This window comes from Pseudophryne corroboree, chromosome 3, assembly GCF_028390025.1.
Source record: "Pseudophryne corroboree isolate aPseCor3 chromosome 3, aPseCor3.hap2, whole genome shotgun sequence".
NCBI classification, from domain to species: Eukaryota; Metazoa; Chordata; class Amphibia; order Anura; family Myobatrachidae; genus Pseudophryne; species Pseudophryne corroboree.
In genome coordinates, this window is record NC_086446.1 from 716,138,490 (window position 1) to 716,145,133 (window position 6,644).

A 6,644-nucleotide genomic window follows, 5' to 3' on the forward strand; every position below is an offset into this window, starting at 1 on the left:
TCCATAATTAAAGCCATCCATTCCGGTGTCGACTCCCTAGGGCATAGGTCTTCAACCTGCCGCCCTCCAGCTGCTGTGGAACTACACATCCCAGCATGCCCTGCCTCAGTTTTAGCATACCTTAATAGCAAAACTGTGGCAGGGCATGCTGGGATGTGTAGTTTCACAGCAGCTGGAGGGCCACAGGTTGAAGACCCATGCCCTAGGGGGTGACATCACCATTACCGGCAATTGCTCCGCCTCCATACCAACATCGTCCTCATACATGTCGACACACACGTACCGACACACAGCAGACACACAGGGAATGCTCTTATCGAAGACAGGACCCCACTAGCCCTTTGGGGAGACAGAGGGAGAGTTTGCCAGCACACACCAAAAGCGCTATAAAATGTATATAAACAACCCTAAAAGGTGTTGTTTCTGTTATATGCGCTTTAAATATATAAATATCGCCAAAATATGCCCCCCTTCTCTTTGTTACCCTGTTTCTGTAGTGCAGTGCAGGGGAGAGTCCTGGGAGCCTTCCTCACAGCGGAGCTGAGCAGGAAAATGGCGCTGTGTGCTGAGGATAATAAGCCCCGCCCCCTTTTCGGCGGGCTTTTCTCCCGGGTTTTGAGATATCTGGCCTGGGTTAAATACATACATATAGCCTCAATAGCTATATGTGATGTATTCCTTTGCCATAAAAGGTATTAAATATTGCTGCCCAGGGCGCCCCCAGCAGCGCCCTGCACCCTCCGTGACTGGTCAGTGTGAAGTGTTGTTGCCTTATAGGTAATTGTCTGCACTTAGTATAATATTAGGGCAATGGATATTGTCTGAATCAAAATATAATTCATTATAAATAGGCGATGTTACCATAGTGGACAGTATACTGGATATATATAGTAAGGAATAGATATGAAATAAGTTTGAATGTATGAGGTAATGTTTAGCTGATTTAAGAAATTAGGTTTGTGTATGTGTTTATATAGATATACTGTATATTTGTGTTTTACAGCAAGATGGTAAAAAATAGTGTAGGGAACAGGTTTATTCTGCTCTAGTCATAAATAAGGCCAGAGAGGTTACAGTAAGATCAAGAGTCATTGTAGAGAAAAGGTATTAGGCCATAAATGATAATAGGTATGTGACAGAGCTCTGTTGGTCATTGGAATTCACAGGTGTGCTTACAGTAGATCAGAATCTACTGGTTTGTCTATTGTCCAGTGAAGGTTAAAAGCTAGGGAGTATAAATTAACTACTATGAAAAGAGATCACATCCATTGATAAAACATTGTGTAACCGACCCCAGGAAAACTTGTCAATACAACAGAACTTTGGATGAAAAGACATTCCAGATTTTACAATACTATACTTGCTTAAGGCAGTGTGGACACCACACTTTTATGACACCATGCCTCCGTGAACAGGACACGACAGCCCAGTTCAATGTTTGTTTTATTACACCTTGGAATCTGACAAACCTATAATTACCTATTCCATTGGAAACTATGAGAATATGATAGTTTGAATTGGTAAAATATGAGATAAAAGGACCAGACTTGTAGTTAGGAGTTAGAAGGAAGAGGGAGAGGGAGAAGAAGAAGGAGAAGGAAGGAAGTCAGTCAGGAGGAGAAGTCATGGAGAACATGCAGAAGGAATGATTCTTGGGATGGCAATCTTTAACTTGCAAGTATACATTTTATGTTAGCAATTGAAACTGTTTGTGAAACTTATGTCATGTTGTTTTATGTTATGTAACGAAGGAAGCATATATAATTATAATTAGTATATATATCACTACTGTGTATATCTTATTCTGTACGATTTGATCTGCCTGTAAATAAAGAATCATATAAAAAGAGCGGTAATATTCAAGCTTGAACTCTCTTTAAGGAATCTTAACTTAATAACTTCATAAGTCATATGTATAAGGACTGCATATATGTATCAGCCAATTAGTTTGTAAGCCTGACATAATATATTTGCAGATATATATGATAAATGCATATTAATTGAAATATATCCATATATTAAATACCATATATGATATATTAAATATTAATATTCATAAATATGATTCCATAAAGCAATATTGGCGACCACGAAGGGACTTGTTATTACTGAATCTGATTATCTGATTTATAATATTTATGAGGAGTAGCAGATGCTATAAGCTGGCTACCAAATCTGCAGAATCACGGTGGGGATGTATCTATGAAAATTTATTACCATTGTGTAATGTCAATTTTGTATTCTGTATAACCTAGGATAAATGTGTTAGTGCAATATACGTTATTTTAACTAACATAATATCTATTAGGAAGCAGCACCAAAGGCTATAAGCCTGCTGGCAAAATACAAGATCACAGTGGAATAGGTTACAAATGAGAATAAAGAATTTAAAGGCCTAGAATAGAAAATGTGCACAGTGGAAAAGAGTATTTCCAAATAAATGTATAAATGTACCAGGTATTAGAGTTTAACCTTAAGACACCGGTCAATCTTAAGGAGAGGATACCTTCAGTACTAAAAACAAAGAATATATAAATTTAGCATTGAAATGTTAAAAATGCAAAAGTTTTCTGTAGCATTTAGAAAAATGCGCAGAACTGCGGCTCTAGAAGCCAAACAGAAATGTAAAGAAGAATCAGGTTCACGTCTTCGTAAGGCGTGCCTGACCATTAATGCAAAAATGCATTCGTTATTTAAGTCCCTTAAACAGAAAAATAAACAGAAAAAGTTTGGGGCAGAAGCGAAAAGCCTGACAGTTTGTAATCAAATTGTCAAGATCTCTGATGAAGAGATAACATCCAGCAAGCAAGCTGAGATAGAAACACCAAACAGGAATAGTGTTGAGGTATGTGAAACTCTGTACACAGAGTCTACAGGAGTCAGAAATGACTTAATCAGTCAAGATCCTAAAATTAAGGAAGGTTACATGTTGCAGGACTGCATCAATGTGCAGCGCATGGAGTCTGCTATGGTCACACAGACCACCAGCAGAACAGCCTCTGTGGTAAAGGAAGAAAGTAGCAATGTGCCGGATGTGTCTATCATCAGACAGCACATTAATGTAAAGGAGGTAGCAGCAATAGGAGATGTCCCCTACACTGTGTCTAGTAAGGGGGAAGATCATTGTAACTCAGATTATGAGTATTCTGCTGAATACACTCTCAGAGTTCCCAATGTAAATGAAGAATTTGTTATGCCCTTAGGCAAAGGTGAATTGTCAGCAGATTTAAACACTGATAGCAGCAGTACAGTGCACACAGGGGTGGGGAAGTTCCCCATGGTGAAAACTCCCATGGCAACCAGAGTTGCAAACCTTGAAATGTATTCACCTGGAAACATGTTTAAAGGGAAAATCCATGAAATTAATTCAGGAATGCATGTTTACAAACAAAGTTCCCAAACTTATGTAACCCCCACAGAGCACTCAGAGACTTCTAGTGATGGTGCAAATGTTTGCATGCTCTCAGAGAGACCACATGCAGAGTGTCATTCTGCAAACCACACACCAATTAACAATGACAAAAAGGATCACCAGGATGAAAATGTTTTTATGCCCTGGTGCCATAACCATTTTATTACAGGTGTGGAAAGACAGAAAGCCCTGGGACCTGCAATACATATTTGGCAAAGTTTAACAAGTTTCTCTCCCCACAAAAGTAGGTTTTTTCAGAAGCTCCAAGATTCTTCCAAACTAAGGAGCCACACCAAGCAGCAAACGCTATGGTTAAAGACAGTCTGGGACCAGGCTGCATCACAAGGGAGTATGGTCACAAGTGAATACGGTAGTATCATTCCTTTACTTGTTAGATCCAATGAAGCCATTGTTTGCTTTGATGTTCAAACAGCCACAGTTTCCAAATTAAACCTGCATCATATCTGCAGCGACAATTGTGCTGTCATTGACACACAATGTGACAGGAAAGATTGGCACAGGCCAGAAACAATTGTTTGTTTGTTATTCAATCGTTAAAAGACACATTTGTAAATTCTGTACCTGATAACATGCAGCAGATAGGACAGAATGCATAGCAAGCTATGTTAAATCACTGTATAAATATCTGTGATAGTCATTGTATGTATTTTTGTTTGATTCATAGTAATCCTGGCAACCTGTATACAGAATGGTGCAAGACTCCAAAAAGACTCCAATTTACAAGGGAAAAGGTCTTCATTAACCCTTTCATCGCTGCTATCCAGCAAAATCTACATAGCATCCCTAAAGACTGATATATGGACAAATCCTCAAGGAGTTTTCTAGTTTCACAAGAAAGGGGAATGTTTTCATTAACCTTTTCATCACAAGTAATCATTACTTGTCTTTCAAACTACATGTACACTCCCAAAACAGTGTACAGCACATCTCATCACTGTGATTATACAGAACTGTCTCATCCCTTCATATACCTTAATCACATATATGTAAACATTTGTCTGATATATATATATATATTATGTAATTGTATTATATACCTTGTAAATATTTTATGTTTTTTTAATATTACACAGTAGATACTACCTATGCTTCCTTCGTAAAAGCTTCAAAAGTAATTAAATATCTAATACAGGATGGTATACCACGTTATAACAAATTGGGCCGAGATTATTAAGTGGGATGAATAATTCTCTTAATAAAGACTGTCACAAGTCTAAGATAATTATTTGTAGCATAACAGGGTCACTGTATATGCACATGGCTGCATATAAAATAATATTGGATGGAATTAGATATATTTAAAGCCATTCCTAAATGATATTTAATATCTGTTTGAAGCAAAATTATATTCATTTATTGTATTGATAGGATGTTACTATATACACATCAAAAGCATTTTAAATAATTATTAGTCAAAATATAGGTAGGATAGAAAACGCCTTTATATGGGTTAAACTGGTATAAGTTTATGTAAGATTGAGATGTATAAATAGGTACAAGGTAGAATAAGGAGATTTAAGACTGCATGGTAATTTATTCAGTGAGGAAATACAGAACAGAGTAGGTGTACTACTCACAGCCATTTGTGGTACTATTGCCCGAAGACAATTAAGACCTACTATTAACAAGCAAGGAAAGAAAGAAAGAAAGAAAAAAAAAAAAAAAGACTGTTTCATATATGCCTGTTCTATTCAAAATCACAACCTGTTTGTGCAAAAGCAATATGGACACTGGTCACAACTGCGGCATTGGATAAACGCAAAGGAAACAGAACTGCTAAAGACTGTATAAAGACTATTACTATTACTGAGGGTCGTCACAAGTACTGAATGTTCAAGACACAGCACTCGACGTACACAGCCCTCTGCCTCAAACAGCGAAATGGCAAGCAAAGGAGCAGCTGCTACGAAGAATTCTACTTCTAGTAATGGTGCAAATGTTGCAAACGCAAGGCCATAATGCAAACGCAAGGCATCTCCAATTGCAAGCAAACCACGCAGATGACAGTCTTATCCCAGTAAATTGCTACATACAAGAACAGCAAAAATGTCCAAACGTACTGATCCAGATACAGAAAAAAGGTCTACAATTGGGCTATGGTATTCCAAATGTCTGTAGAAATTAGTTTTCCTCATGAATACTGAATAAAAACCTCAGTTTTGTCTGCTTTAGTTAAAAGTAGAATAAGGTTAGGTAAGCTAAGAATTTTTAGAGATTTTTAAAATCATAATGGTTATTATTATTACACTTATGGTATATATTATGGTTACAACGAAAGTTATGTTTGAAGGAATATTTTGAAATGTATTTGGAAGCAATTACGCTAGTTTAATGTGTGGCCAATCAAAAGAATTTCTCATGGCCACAAGGGGGCGACTGTTGCCTTATAGGTAATTGTCTGCACTTAGTATAATATTAGGGCAATGGATATTGTCTGAATCAAAATATAATTCATTATAAATAGGCGATGTTACCATAGTGGACAGTATACTGGATATATATAGTAAGGAATAGATATGAAATAAGTTTGAATGTATGAGGTAATGTTTAGCTGATTTAAGAAATTAGGTTTGTGTATGTGTTTATATAGATATACTGTATATTTGTGTTTTACAGCAAGATGGTAAAAAATAGTGTAGGGAACAGGTTTATTCTGCTCTAGTCATAAATAAGGCCAGAGAGGTTACAGTAAGATCAAGAGTCATTGTAGAGAAAAGGTATTAGGCCATAAATGATAATAGGTATGTGACAGAGCTCTGTTGGTCATTGGAATTCACAGGTGTGCTTACAGTAGATCAGAATCTACTGGTTTGTCTATTGTCCAGTGAAGGTTAAAAGCTAGGGAGTATAAATTAACTACTATGAAAAGAGATCACATCCATTGATAAAACATTGTGTAACCGACCCCAGGAAAACTTGTCAATACAACAGAACTTTGGATGAAAAGACATTCCAGATTTTACAATACTATACTTGCTTAAGGCAGTGTGGACACCACACTTTTATGACACCATGCCTCCGTGAACAGGACACGACAGCCCAGTTCAATGTTTGTTTTATTACACCTTGGAATCTGACAAACCTATAATTACCTATTCCATTGGAAACTATGAGAATATGATAGTTTGAATTGGTAAAATATGAGATAAAAGGACCAGACTTGTAGTTAGGAGTTAGAAGGAAGAGGGAGAGGGAGAAGAAGAAGGAGAAG